Below are 15,950 nucleotides of genomic sequence, written 5' to 3'. Positions count from 1 at the left end.
ATAAAGAACCCCTATCCCCAAAACCACCAGGTGAGATCCCTGAGAGTAGAGCCAGGAGTAAGCCCTGAGCACCACCAGGTGTGGCCCAAACTCCAAAAACAAGTCAAACAAAAACACCAATAACTGACAATTTGGGCTAAGTTTCCCCTTTCCTGTACTTCCTGCTCTTATATTTTAATTACTTCACAAGAAATGTGAGCCCAACCAAACCTAGGGCTCCTGTGTTCAACCCAAGAAAAACAAAACCTCAGGCTCATGAACAAACCTTATTATGTGGCCTAAGTATGCCATGTAATTTCCAGACCTTATAAGTAATAAGAGCCTAGCAAGCTACCCGTGACATATTCGATATGCCAAAAACAGTAACAATAAAGTGTCTCATTCCCCTGACCCTGAAAGAGCCTCAAATACGGCAGCGTTGGGAAAGACGAGTGAGGAGAGGCTGCTAAAATCTCAGGGCTGGGACGAATGGAGACGTTACTGGCACCCGCTCGAGTAAATTGATGAACTATGGATGACAGTGATACAATGATAAGTAATAAACCTTGCTTTTTTAAGTTTGGGAGTAGCTATTGCTGAGGGACGTCTTGCAATCATATTGTTAGTGTGTAAGAGGATGTTCCTACTCTGGTGGGTTCTTGAGAAGTGTATTAAAGATTTTCTTTCTTTCTTTTTTTTGCCTTTTGGGTCACATCTGGCGATGCACAGGGGTTACTCCTGGCTCATGCACTCAGGAATTTCTCCTGGCGGTGCTCAGGGGACCATAGGGCATGCTGGGAATCGAACCCGGGTCGGCTACTTGCAAGGAAAACACCCTACCTTCTGTACTATCACTCCAACCCCCGTATTAAAGATTTTCATACAAAACTGGAAGATTAAAAGTTAGAGTTTATTGTACAATAAGTAGATGAGTTCAGTTCCTCTCCAAATACCCTGGCCTCTCCTTTACCTGTGTACAACACCACTCGTTCTGTCTCACAATATACAACTTCTGAAATCTTGTGGCTGGGCCTTGCTTGGACTGCTGAAATCTTGTGGCTGGGCCTTGCTTGGACTGTACCCAGTGGTTCCTTTATGTCTTGTTCTGGCCTTCCTTAGTTTATGGTCATGGCCACACACCTGTGGTTGAGACCCCTATGCTCTGTATTGTCATTGAGCCTTTCAACTGTACCCCCACAGTTCCTATTGGTTTGTCCTAGCTTTCCTAGTCTCTAGCCACGGCCACAATGCTTGTGGGTTAGACTCCTGTGCTCAGCACCTTGTCTCTCAGACACTAGGGTATCTGAGCCCTGCCTGAATCTGGGCTATCCTGGGAATCTGATCCCTGTCTAGGCCTTTGAGTCCTGCATGTACTCGTGTATCTATCTGGGTGTACAAGTCCTACCTGATAGTCATCTGGGCACATGCAAGACCGCAAAACAAGAGAGCATGAGACTGTCTGGAAGCTTCCTTTTATCTATTGCTCTTCTCCTGTCCCCAGCCATCCTATTATCTATTCTAGTTGGATACCTTTTTGATCAGTGAGATTTAAACTGAACAATTAAATTTACCTAGCACTCTGCCCTTCCATTTCCACTATATTAATAAGAACTTCTAGGGACTAGAGCAATAATATAGGAGGCAGGGTGTTTGCTTTGCCCAGGGCCTCTATGGGTTCAAATCTCTGGCACTCCATATGGTCCACTAAACCCTTCCAGGAGTAATCCATGAGCACTACTGGATGTGACCCCCTACCAAAATAAAAGAACCTTTAAGTCCAGACCAGTCACAACACTAGTTATAGTTAGAAAGCAGCACACAGTGGTAAATAAAATAAAACTCATGAAAAGAGATGAAAAGGAGGAAAGTTTTATTTTATTAATGCATCTAATGAAGTTATTTTTTTACGATTTTCCTCCCAGTTTTGTTGGGGAACCACTGTCTGAAATATCCACTCTTGGAAAGCACAGAACAACCCATCCAATTAGTTATCTTCTACAGGATGTTCTGATGCAGAACGGGGAAGTAGCAACTGCTGCCAGAACGGCCTGCAAAAACAACCAGTGAAGAACCCAACTGGGCTTGAAGAAGGAGGCAACATCCCATAATAGATTCTTACTAGTCTCCTAGAAACACTGGAGCTGGAATCTATTCTGATTTAAGACTGCATGCGGAAAGCGGGTTTGAGCCGGGCTCGGGGAAGCGGCGGGGACCTCATGGGAAGGGGGGCTTTGTGGGCCGTCCCCCACGCCCCACCGAGGTCGCCAGCTGCCCCCCACGAGCGGCTCTCCGGCACGGCCACGGCCCCGGAGGCACAAGGACTTAGCACAGAGAACCAGCCGCTTGGAGCAGAAAAGCAAATGGACTTGTGTTGATCCGCGCCACCAAGCCTGCCCGGAGGGGGAAGGGCGTTGACCGGCCCGCCCGCTCCTCTCTGGAAAGAAAGATGGCGGCCGCACGGGAGCCTTGTGGAAAGCGGGTTTGAGCCGGGCTCGGGGAAGCGGCGGGGACCTCATGGGAAGGGGGGCTTTGTGGGCCGTCCCCCACGCCCCACCGAGGTCGCCAGCTGCCCCCCACGAGCGGCTCTCCGGCATGGCCACGGCCCCGGAGGCACAAGGACTTAGCACAGAGAACCAGGCGCTTGGAGCAGAAAAGCAAATGGACTTGTGTTGATCCGCGCCACCAAGCCTGCCCAGAGGGGGAAGGGCGTTGACCGGCCCGCCCGCTCCTCTCTGGAAAGAAAGATGGCGGCCGCACGGGAGCCTTGTGGAAAGCGGGTTTGAGCCGGGCTCGGGGAAGCGGCGGGGACCTCATGGGAAGGGGGGCTTTGTGGGCCGTCCCCCACGCCCCACCGAGGTCGCCAGCTGCCCCCCACGAGCGGCTCTCCGGCACGGCCACGGCCCCGGAGGCACAAGGACTTAGCACAGAGAACCAGGCGCTTGGAGCAGAAAAGCAAATGGACTTGTGTTGATCCGCGCCACCAAGCCTGCCCAGAGGGGGAAGGGCGTTGACCGGCCCGCCCGCTCCTCTCTGGAAAGAAAGATGGCGGCCGCACGGGAGCCTTGTGGAAAGCGGGTTTGAGCCGGGCTCGGGGAAGCGGCGGGGACCTCATGGGAAGGGGGGCTTTGTGGGCCGTCCCCCACGCCCCACCGAGGTCGCCAGCTGCCCCCCACGAGCGGCTCTCCGGCACGGCCACGGCCCCGGAGGCACAAGGACTTAGCACAGAGAACCAGGCGCTTGGAGCAGAAAAGCAAATGGACTTGTGTTGATCCGCGCCACCAAGCCTGCCCGGAGGGGGAAGGGCGTTGACCGGCCCGCCCGCTCCTCTCTGGAAAGAAAGATGGCGGCCGCACGGGAGCCTTGTGGAAAGCAGGTTTGAGCCGGGCTCGGGGAAGCGGCGGGGACCTCATGGGAAGGGGGGCTTTGTGGGCCGTCCCCCACGCCCCACCGAGGTCGCCAGCTGCCCCCCACGAGCGGCTCTCCGGCACGGCCACGGCCCCGGAGGCACAAGGACTTAGCACAGAGAACCAGGCGCTTGGAGCAGAAAAGCAAATGGACTTGTGTTGATCCGCGCCACCAAGCCTGCCCAGAGGGGGAAGGGCGTTGACCGGCCCGCCCGCTCCTCTCTGGAAAGAAAGATGGCGGCCGCACGGGAGCCTTGTGGAAAGCGGGTTTGAGCCGGGCTCGGGGAAGCGGCGGGGACCTCATGGGAAGGGGGGCTTTGTGGGCCGTCCCCCACGCCCCACCGAGGTCGCCAGCTGCCCCCCACGAGCGGCTCTCCGGCACGGCCACGACTCCAGGGCACAGAAACCAATCTCTTAACTAGCTAACTTTTAATAGAAATTCTTCCAGGGTCAATAAGTAAAATAGCAGAAATTCAAAACCGCGCGGCCACGATAGCGGCCGCGCGACATCATTTTATTCTTAAACCAAGTTGTAGAAAGCAAATCATTTCACAACGCTGTTTCAGCATGTCTGATTGGGGGGGGGGTGGGTCGTAAACTCTAAACAATAATTGTGCATCTTCTATCGAAATAATCTATCTAGTCAAAGTAGATAGAGTATTAACTAGAACTCATCTGCCTCATAAGAATTGGGAGGGGTGGGAGGTGGGGGTCTATTGGGGTTCGGGGTTAAAAATGAGTATTGGTAAAGCGAAATGTGTTCGGTATCTACATGACTGAGACCTAAACCCGAAAGCTCTGTAACTTTTCCCACAGTGATTCAATAAATAAATAAATTATAAAAAAAAAAAAAAAAAAAAAGACTGCATGCTCCACCAGGAAGTACCCTAGATCAGACCAAATATGGGCACAATCAAGCTGATTGGTTCAAGCTGATCTGGCACAACCCAGAAAGCCAACTCTCCTCCTTTTAAAAGCCTAGGCTGGACCAATGTGTGTGTGTGTGTGTGTGTGTGTGTGTGTGTGTGTGTGTGAGGCTATCATTAACTGTATTGTAAGTTACAGTGCCTGCGTTTTAAAAATGGGGGGAAAACAAAGCAAGGGAATGGTCAGTGTCTAAAGAAAACAAAACATTGAATATTAGAACTGAGTTAATCAAGTGAAGCTTTGGGTGGAGGGGTAGGATATGGAGGCCTAGAAGGGACTTAGAGATAGTGATGAATGGATTTGGGATACTTTATTAGTGACAGTGCGGTAATTTTGCACACCACTTGATCACTTGACTTCCTGTTACTTGTCGATTTGCTCAAGTGGGCGCCAGTAACGTCTCCATTTGTCCCTGTCGCATGCTAGTGTAGCCCAAAGGTGTCTGTTTGTTCTAGGAACACGAAGAGCCTCAAACCGATCATTCATGGTCTTGATGAAGAAGTCTGACCATCTGGTAGGTGGGCGGCCACGCGGTCTTTTGACATCCCGTGAAATCCAGTCAGTAACAGCTCCAGTCCAGTGATCGTCTCTAAATCTCATTACATGACCAGCCCATCTGATTTTTGATGCCTTGGCAAATGAGACAGCATCCCTGATTCTTGATCGTCGACGGAGGTCGGAACTCTGGATTCTTTCTCTCATTTGAATGAAACGTGATATCCCAAGCATAGCTCTTTCAATTCCTCTTTGGGAGACCCGAATAGCATTCTCATAATGTTTGCGTAGGGCCCAGGTCTCTGAGGCATATGTTAATGCAGGAAGAACAGTGGAATCAAAGAGATGTGCCCAGAGCCGGAGGTTCTTCATTCTCTTAGCTATTTCTTCGATGCTCTTGAAGGCGGTCCAAGCTGCTCTCTTCCTCCTGCGCAGCTCGGGTGCCAGGTCATTTGTCATGTTGACTTCTCGACCTAGGTACATACATATAGCTGTTGCATTCGGAGATGGTCATTCCGTTGAGAGCGAATGGGGCGTCAGGAACGAGGCTGTTTCTCATAAACATTGTCTTCTTAAGATTCAGCTGTAGTCCTACCTTTCCACACTCACGGTCAAAGTCGGCCAGCATTTGTGCCACTTGGCTAATGTTTGGTGTTATCAAAACAATGTCACCAGCAAAGCGGAAGTGGAGTAGTTGTCGACCATCTATTTTCATTCCCATTTCTTCCCATTCCAGTCATCACATGATGTTCTCGAGGGTGGCACTGAAGTGTTTCGGTGAAATGGTATCACCCTGCTGAACCCCTCTCTTGACATCGATGATTACTTCTTTATAGAATGGTGAGATCCTGGTAGTGAATCCGTAATACAGCTCACGGAGGATCCTGATGTATTGAGTTTGAATGCCTTGATTGGCTAGGGCTTCAATGACCGCTTCCTTCTCAACAGAAACAAAGGCCTTCTTTAAATCAATGAACGTTAGACAGAGCGGCATCTTGAACTCCCGAGAAACCTCAATGAGCTTGGTTATCGTGTGCATATTGTCGATGGTGCTGAATCCTTTGCGGAACCCGGCTTGCTCGCATGGTTGTCCTTCATCTAGTGTTCTGCCAATCCTATTCAGGATGACTCGAGTGAACAGCTTGTAGATGACAGACAATAGGCAGATCAGGCGATAGTTGCCAATGACGTGAATGTCTCCTTTCTTGTACAATAGTACAGTCCTGATGGTTTTCCATTGGGACGGAACCTTGCATTCAGACAGGTAGTGTGTGAAGAACCGAGCCAGCGTATTGATGAGTACTGATGGCAGGTTCTTCAGGTGTTCAGGTCTGACCTTGTCTGGGCAGGGTGCTGTTCTTTTCTTTACTGATGAAATGGCGTGTCGGATTTCAGAAGGGAGAACATTGGGAACAACATATCCATCCTGTGGAATTTGGTATGTTGGCAGGTGGACATGGCTATCGAAGAGATTTGAGTAGAAGTCATGGATAATCTTCTCCATTGCCATTCTGGAAGATGTGATAGATCCATCAGGACGTTGGAGGGCACTCATCTTGGTCTTATAGTTGGCGAAGGACAGGCGAGCGTTACGAATACTTTTTCCGGCTTCTGCCACATCTACCAGCACTTCTGCTCTTGTCTCTTTGAGATCTTCCTTTGATCACATCTCTGCATTGCTTTGCGAGCTCGGAAGTTCGCTTGCGGTTGCCTGAGGCATGTGCCAAACCACGTTGGCGAATAAGCTCAAGAGTTTTCAAAGACAGGCGTTTTTTTGTGGCTATCTCTCTCTTGGCGTTCCTCGCACAATCATGGAGGTGCTGAACCAGTCTATCGTATTCCTCGTCAATGTTGTCAACAATGGCATCTTCTCATGTTGCTGCAATAGTGCCAAAGAGCTCCCAGTTGGTGGTCGTTATGGGAGTTCTCTTCTTAAACTTTGAAGCCCTTTCTCCCCACTCTGTGAAGTAGAATTTTGCAAGAAGGAGATGGTAGTCCGATCTCGTTTGGAATTTTGGGACAACAGCGACATCGGTCAGGCAAAACCGTCGATTGAATATGATGTGGTCTATTTCGTTGTGGAATCGTCCACTGGGAGACTCCCATGTCCAACGTTTAGATTCGGCCTTCTGGAACTGTGAGTTACCATGGATGGTCTTGGTCGTCATGACGAACTCAGACAGTCTTTCACCCTGTCCGTTCCATTCTAGGCCATGGGTCCCGATGTGAAGTTCTTCGGCTGATCTTCTCGGTCCTATCTTGGCATTAAAATCACCCACAATGATCTTGTAGAAGGTGTGGTCTTCTTTATAGAACTTCTCCAGCGCCATGTAGAACTTCTCAATTTCTCCTTCATCATAAATGGATGTTGGTGTGTAGACAGGGAAGGTAGAAACTGCCGGCAGTGAGCCACATCTATTCAAATGTAAACGTCCGATTCGGGTTGTTAGGGATTCGAATGAATCAATGCTCATGGCCAAGTTTGTGTTGACAAGAACACCGACTCCTCTGACACCTCTTTTATCACATGTTCCGAGGAACAATTCTTCTCCAGTGTCGAAAATGGCATGATGTGATTGGTGCCTTCTTGTCTTGGTCAGACCAATGATGTCGTACTTGATCTTTCATGCTTGTACCATCAGGTCCTCGATGGATGAATTTGATGCTAGCGTACGTGCATTGAAAGTACAGATGATCATTTTTGTCTTCCTTCGTTGTGGCAGCCTAGTTTGGCCTTGAGATTTTATCGGCCTCTCCTTTCTCATCCTTCTCAATGCTGCCATATTGGTGATGCCTTCAGGGTCAGGGGAATGAGACCCATTGTAATTACTGGTTTTGGCATATCGAATACAGAACGGATAACTTGCGAGGCTCTGCCGTGCGGGCGGAATACTCTTGGTAGCTTGCCAGGCCTTCTGAGAGGTATAGAGGCTTTTGGGGCGACCTCTAATCGCCTTCGTAGGTGTTACCATATTTGAACCCTATCAAATATGCTACAGCAATTCTGGAAGATGGGTATTTAGTGTCTTATATATAATGTGTCGCTTTGCCGCGCGGGTCCGCAAGTTGTCCTGGAGTGTGGCGGTGACTGGTAGTGGATTTAGTGGACCGAAAAAATGTAGTGCACACCAAAAAATGTAAAAATGCTATTGTAAACCATATTTTTGCAGCAACAATAAGATGGAAAATAGGGAAAAAACCCAGATAGACAGGTAGCACAGTCTTTCCTTGGGCTCCCATACCCTGCAACTCTCTCCTAGAGCACCGTTTTTAAACAAAAGTTTCTTGCTTCGTCAGAACATGAGTCACCTAAGAGCCCACCTTGGAGCACTGGGGGGGAGGTCCTCCTGTAATGTTTAGGTTTTGTTTGTTTGTTTGGTGGCTACACCCGGCATTGCTTAGGGGCTACTCCTGGTTCTGCACTTAGGAAATATTCTTAGCAATGCTTGGGTGACAATTTGGGATACCAGGAATTGAACCTGAGTTGGTTTGTGCAAGGCAAACACTATATCTGCTGTATTACCTCTCTGGTGCCCACCTGTAGGATAACATTGGTTTCATAGCCTTAGGTAGTTTAGGTTTATTGGGTTACTCCCATCACAGTGCTTCCTTTCCTCTCTGTTTATTTGTAACTTCTTTCCTTCTTCTCTTGACTTGTAAAGATTGTTTTTCTCTTCTCCCTAAGTCCTTTGCATAGTTTATTCAGAGTAATGTCCTTTTTGTATGCACACAAGAAGACAGTAAATGCTATGCTTTTGTCATGGTCAGAGTCCTCCCGTTGTTCATCAATTTGCTCGAGCGAGCCCAGTAACGTCTCCATCGTGAGACTTGTTGTTACTGTGTTTGGCATACTGAATATATCACGGGTAGCTTGCCAGGCTCTGCCGTGCGGGCGAGATACTCTCTGTAGCTTGCCGGGCTCTCCGAGAGGGGCGGAGGAATTGAACTTGGGTCGGCCATGTTGGCCGCTTGTAAAGCAAACGCCCTACCTCTGTGCTATCGCTCCAACCCATGCTTTTGTAACATGGGAATTTATTGACTCTCAGTGATATTTACCTCCTGGGCATCTGTTTTCTCGACCTAAGCCTCAACTGCCCTTACTTCCTAGCAACTCCAAAAGCAGGGTCCCGATGAGGGACTGGATGGAACCAAGGCAAGCAGTAAGCTATGTGCTACCCTGGCATTGAGATGGGCCTGGCCAAAGTGCCTAATGCTTAAATATAAGTTAAGAGCTTGGTCATAGACAAATGCTGTCATGATCCAAAAAGAAATAACTAGATTCGGACCCTGCTAGGGTTAGAAAAGATTAATCTGGTCTGAGCTCTGTAGTCTGAGTCTGTGGCAAGATGTTCCCAGGAGAGCTGCCCTACAAGCCTCAATGTATCTCTTATTGTGTCCATACAAAAATAACTAGAATTAAGATGTTGATAGAGTTATTGGACTAAGGAAAGGAGAAAAACACCTTCGGAGGTATTTTGTTTGCCCTTGGGCTGTCAGGAAGGGCTTTGGAATACCACTAGGTATTTACATCCTTGAGCCTGATGGCAGTCAGGAAGGGCTTTCTTACGTGGATTTGGCTACCAGACTGGGTGCAATGTTGGCCCAGAGTGCCGGGGGTTCCAGATTGGGGCAGAGAGAGAGAGAGAAAGAGAGAGAGAGGAGTGAACGGGGATGAGATTGGAAAAAACAGCTATTGAGACCAACCAGCCTGGCTCTTGTTCCTTCCTTTGCCTGCCCTTGGCCAACAGCCATCGAGATCCAGTCCACACACAGTGGCTCTAGAGTACCAAACATGGGAGGTGAGATAGCCACCCAGAGAGCCTAAAAACACACACCCCTTCAGTGTGCATAGTTTCTTACACCCACCTATAATGTTTTATTGAGAAATAACTGTAATAAGTCATTGTTTGAAGAAGATAGCATGATGGTTTGATTTATATTTGTTGAAAATGGTTACTGAAATAGCTAGCATCCACCTTCTATGTGTAGCATTGTCCTCCCGTTGTTCATTGATTTGCTCCAGTGGGCACCAGTAACTTTTCCATTGTGAGACTTGTTACTGTTTTTGCATATGGAACACGCCACAGGGAGCTTTCCAGGCTCTGCTCTGCAGGCAGGATACTCTTGGTAGTTTGCCGGGCTCTCCTAGAGAAACGGATGAATAGAACCCAGGTTGGCCTCGTGCAAGGCAAACACTCTACCTGCTGTGCTATAGCTCCAGCCCACCTTCTAATATAGATATAATAAAATAAAGAAGAAAAGAAAAATGGTAAAACAAGTATCTCCTTGTGAGGAAAACTCAAAACCTTGTTTTTTTTTAAAAATATTGGATCACTGTGAGATACAAACTTTCATGATTATATTTTAGTCATACAACTATCAAGCACCCATCCCTCCACCAGTGCAAATTTTCCACCACCATTGTTACCAACTGTCCCTCCCACCACCCCTACCCTATCTCACCCACTGCCATTGTGGCAGTTACATTCCTTCTTGCTCTCTCTAATTTTGGGTGTTATGATTTGGAATACAGATAGTAAGAGGACATCGTGTTTGGTCGTTTATCTACTTTCAGCATATCTCTCCCATCTTGAGTGATCCCTCCAATCATTTACTTAGTGGTCCCTTCTCTATCCCAACTGCCTTCTCCCCAAGCATGTGAGGCTGGCTTCCAAACCACGGAGTGATCCTCCTGGGCCTTATCTCTACTGTCTTTAAGTGTTAGTCTCATAGTATGCAACTTTTTTTTGCCTTTTGGATCACACCCAGCTATGAACAGGGGTTACTCCTGGCTCTGCACTCGGGAATTACCCCTGGCGGTGCTCAGGCGACCATATGGGATGCTGGGAATAGAAAGCAGGTCATCTGTATGCAAGGCAAATGCCCTCCCTGCTGTGCTATCGTTTCAGCCCCCTCATAGTATGCAACTTCATATGCCACAAATGAGTGCGGTCATTCTATATCTGTCCCTCTCTTTCTGACTCATTTCACTTAGCATGATACTCCCTTTGTCCATCTACTTATATGCAAATTTTATGGTTTCATCTCTTCTAACAACTGAGTAGTATTCCATTGTATAGATATACCAAAATTTCCTTAACCAGTCATCTGTTCTCGGGCATTTGGTTTTTTCCCCCATATTCTGCCTATTTCATGCAACACTTTTTATTGACCTTTTGAACAGAAACAGGAAGTTATTTTCCAGGAAGGATGATCCATCATACTTCTGCTGGAAACAGTGCATGGCCTCCTCTTTGCTGATTCTTTGTTCGGCCCCAATGCAGCCTGTCCTGTGCTACTTGTCTGCTATGCTGAAACCTGGCCTACCCAGCACCACGTAGAAGTCCAGGACAAAGATACTGATGCTTGGGTCATATTTGATTCCGAGATTGATGTGTTCCTGGATCCCAAAACCAAAGTTTCCCGTATCAGAAAAGTTATTTTTTCATAACTCATACTCTCGCACCTTTACCCCTTTCTCCAAGATTTCTTCTGCCTTGGCTCCTGGAACAGTGCAGTGGACAGCAATCTCGTTTCTCTGGATGCCGAAAAACCTGACGGTATACCAAACTTTGGAGAACATGGGGGTCTGCCTGGTGAGCTGTTCCAGCACTTTGGCCGTGCGGGTCAGCCTGTCTCCGCTCTCCCCGATGCAGATGTTGAGGCAAAACTTGTGGATGCGAAGTTCCCACATGGGGTTCTCCTTTTCAGCCTGGTCCTGCGCCAGATGGAGAACAGGAAGAGAGAGCGCAGCTTCCAGCACAAGGCAGCCCGGCAGACCTCCTTTACCTCCACTACCTCCACTATCCAGCCACAGACGCCCTCCAGGATGATTTCCGGACACTCAGGCCAGGATGCACACATGAGTGAAGCCCCAGAGATCCAGGGGGCGGAACACTGTGACCTTGGACTCAGGGCTCAATGGACCTGGGAGCAGAGATCATCTGCCTGCTCCGAGCAGCCTGGCAGACCTCCATTACCTCCACTACCTCCACTACCCAGCCGCGGACGCCCTCCAGGATGCTTTCCGGACCCTGCGATATGCCAAAACAAGTAAATACAATGGGTCCCATTCTCCTGACCATGAAAGAGCCACCAATATGACAGCGCTAAGAACGATGAGGAAGGAGAGGCTCATAAAATCTCAGGGCTGACCTAGGCTGCCAAAACGAAGAAGGACAAAAATGACTGTCTGTACTTTCAATGCACGTATGCTGGCATCAGATGCATCCATTGAGGACCTGATGGTGCAAGCGCGAAAGATCAAGTATGACATCATTGGTCTGACTGACACAAGAAGACGTCAATAATATCACGCCGTTTTTGACACTGGGGAAGAACTGTTCCTCAGAACATGCGAAAAAAGAGGTGTTGGTGGTGTCGGTGTCCTTGTCAACATGAACTTGGCCATGAGCATTGATTCATTCAAATGCCTAACGACCAGAATCGGACGATTACACTTGAATAGATGTGGCTAACTGCCAGCACTTTCTATCTTCGTTGTCTACACACCAACATCCAATTATAATGAAGGAGAAATTGAGAAGTTCTACATGGAACTGGAGAAGTTCTATAAAGAAGACCACACCATTTACAAGATCATTGTCGGTGATTTTTTAAAAATTTTTATTAGTGAAACACCATGAGGTACAGTTGTAGATTTACAATTTTTTGTGCTTGGGTTTTGATTATACAATGATCAAATACCCATCCCTCCACCAGTGCCCATTTTCCACCACCATGGATAATATCCCTCCCACCCCATCGCCCCATCCCACCCTGCCTCTGTGCATTCCCTTTTGTTCTCTCTCTCCTTTCGGGTCTTGTGCTCTGCAAAAGAGGCATTGAGTGGCAAACATGTTCAGTTCATAGTCTACTTTCAACATGCATCTCCCCTCCTGGGAGGATCCTCCAAACACCCTTTCTTTGGTGCTCGCTTCTCTATCTGAGCTGCCTTTTCCCCTAGAATGCCTGGCTGGCCTCTAAGCTATGGAGTAATCCTCCTAGTGCTGATCTCAGCTATTCTTAGGTATTAATCTCATATTTTGTTACTTTATATCCCCCAGATGAATGCAATCTTTCTATGTCTATCCCTCTCTTTCTGACTCATTTCGCTTAGCATGATACTTTCCGTGTTGTACCACTTGTATGTAAATTTCATGACTTCATCTTTTCTAACCGCTACATAGTACTCCATTGTGCAGATGTACCAAAGTTTCTTTAACCAGTCATCTGTTCTTGGGCACTCAGGTTTCTTCCAGTTTCTGGATATTGTAAAGAGTCCTGCAATGAACAAACAAGTGCAGATGTCACTTTTTTTTTGAGAATCATCCATACTGTTTTCCAGAAGGGCTGAACCAGTCGGTATTCCCACCAACAGTGAAGGAGTGTCCCTTTCTCGCTACATCCGCACCAGCATCGGTTGCTTTTGTTCTTTTGAATGTGTGCCAGTCTCTGAGGTGTGAGATGGTATCACATTGTGGTTTTGATCTGCATCTCCCTGATGATTAGTGATGAAGAGCATTTTCTCATGTGCTTTTTTGCAATTCGGATTTCTTCTTTGAGAAAGCTTCTGTTCATTTCATTGCCCCATTTTTTGATGGGGTTGGATGTTTTCTTCTTGTGGAGTTCAACCAGTAATTTGTATATCTTTGATATCAATCCCTTGTCAGATGTGTATTCAGCGAATATCATTTCCCATTCTGTAGACTGTCTTTGTATTTTGGTCACTGTTTCTTTTGAGGTGCAGAAGCTTCTTAGTTTAAGATAGTCCCATTTATCTATCTCTGTTTTCACTTGCTCGGCCAGTGGCGTGGCATCTTTGAAGATACCATTAGCTTCAATGTCATGGAGGGTTTTGCCAACTTTGTCTTCAATGTACCTTATGGTTTCTGGTCTGATGTTGAGGTCTTTAATCCATTTTGATCTTACTTTTTTACATGGCATTAGGCAGAGTTCTGAGCCCATTTTTTTGCATGTAACCGTCCAGTGATGCCAGCACAATTTGTTAAAGAGGCTTTCCTTACTCCACTTCACGTTACTTGCACCTTTATAAAAGATTAGATGATCATATGATTGAGGGGAGATGTCAGTGTATTCAACCCTGTTCCATTGGTCTGCAGTTCTGCCTTTGTTCCAGTACTATGCTGTTTTAATTATTACTGCTTTGTAGTACAGTTTGAAGTTCGGGAGGTTGATTCCTCCCATTTTTTTCCCCAAGAATTGCTTTAGCTATTCGTGGGGGCTTATTGTTCCATATAAATTTCAGGAGTGTTTGCTCCATTTCTTTGAAGAATGTCATGGGTATCCTTATAGGGATTGCATTGAATTTATACAATGCTTTCGGTAGTATTGCTATTTTGACAATGTTAAGTCTCCCGACCCATGAGCAGGGGATATCTTTCCATTTCCTCATGTCCTCTTTTATTTCCTGAAGTAGCATTTTGTAGTTTTCTTTGTACAGGTCCTTTACTTCCTCAGTTAAGCTGATTCCTAGGTACTTGATTTTCTGGGGCACAATTGTGAATGGGATTTTTTTTTATGTATCTTTCTTCTCTCTCACTGTTTGCGTATAGGAAAGCCATGGACTTTTGGGTATTGATTTTATAGCCTGCAACTTTACTATACAAGTCTATTGTTTCTAGGAGTTTTTGGTGGAGGTTATTGGGTTCTCTAAGTATAGTATCATATCATCTGCAAATAGTGAGAGCTTGATTTCTTCCTTTCCTACCTGAATGCCCTTAATATCTTTTTCTTGCCTAATCGCTATTGCAAGTACTTCCAGTACTATATTGAACAGCAGTGGAGAGAGTGGGCATTCTTGTCTCGTCCCTGATCTTAGAGGGAAGGCTCTCAGTTTTTCCCCATTGAGGATGATGCTTGCTGTAGGCTTGTGGTAGATGGCTTTAAATATGCTGAGGAAAGTACCCTCTATCCCCATTTTGGCTAGGGTTTTTATCATAAAGGGGTGCTGGATCATGTCAAATGCTTTCTCTGCATCTATTGATATGATCATATGCTTTTTATCTTTTCTTTTGTTGATATGATGGATTATGATGATTGATTTCCGAACATTAAACCATCTTTGCATCTCTGGGATGAATCCTACTTGGTCATGGTGTATGATCTTTTTGATGAGTAGTTGGTTTCTATTTGCTAGTAGTTTGTTGAGGATCTTTGCATCTGTGTTCATCAGGGATATCGGCCTGTAATTCTCTTTCTTTGTGGTATCTATGTCTGCTTTTGGTATCAGTGTGATATTTGCTTCGTAGAAACTGTTCGGAAGTGTTTTTGATATTTCAATTTCGTGGAAAAGCTTAAAGAGGATTGGGAGTAAGTCCTCTTTAAAGATTTGGAAGAATTCACTAGTGAATCCATCCGAGCCAGGATTTTTGTGCTTGGGGAGACTTTTTATTACCATTTCAATTTCCTTTATGGTGATAGGTCAGTTCAGGTATTCCAAGTCTTCTTGGTTCAGCCTTGGGAGTCTGTAGGAGTCTAGGAATTTATCCATTTCCTTGATTTTTTGATGTTCTATGGCATAAAGCTTCTCAAAGTACTCCCTGAGGATCCTTTGAATTTACGTAGTTTCTGTTGTAATGACCCCATTTTCATTTCTGATTCAGTTTATTAGGGTTATCTCTCTCCCTTTCTTTGTGAGTTTTGCTAGAGGCTTATCAATCTTGTTAATTTTCTCGAAGAACCAGCTCTTGGTTTCATTGATCTTTCGGATTGTTTTTGGGGTTTCCATCTCGTTAATCTCTGCTCTGAGTTTTATTATTTCCTTTCTCCTGTTCGGGTTGTGCTCCGTTTGTTGGTCCTTCTCCATGCTCTTAAGCTGTGAGGTTAAGTTATTTATGTGTGCTTGCTCCTCCTTCCTGAGGAATGCTTGTAGAGCTATAAACTTTCCTCTTAACACAGCTTTTTCTGTGTCCCATAAGTTCTGGTAACTCGTGTCCTCATTTTCATTCGTTTCTAGGGATCTTTTGATTTCCTCTCTAAGCCACTCGTTGTTCAACAGCGCACTGTTTAACTTCCAGGTGTTTGATTTAGTTTTCTGTTTTTGTGTGTGATTTACTTCTAATTTCAGCGCATCATGGTCTGAGAAAATTGTTGATACAATCTCTATCTTCTTAATTTTATGGA

General features: G+C 46.4%; 1 pseudogene; it reads right to left on the bottom strand.

Moving 5' to 3' along the window:
- Positions 1 to 10,999: 10,999 nt before the first annotated feature.
- Positions 11,000 to 15,950, bottom strand: part of LOC130038136 (60S ribosomal protein L11-like) — an 82,218-nt pseudogene continuing 77,267 nt past the window's right edge.

Source organism: Sorex fumeus, unplaced genomic scaffold, assembly GCF_029834395.1.
Source record: "Sorex fumeus unplaced genomic scaffold, SorFum_2.1 ptg000073l, whole genome shotgun sequence".
Taxonomy (NCBI): Eukaryota; Metazoa; Chordata; class Mammalia; order Eulipotyphla; family Soricidae; genus Sorex; species Sorex fumeus.
This window is presented reverse-complemented; position numbering and strand designations above follow the sequence as displayed.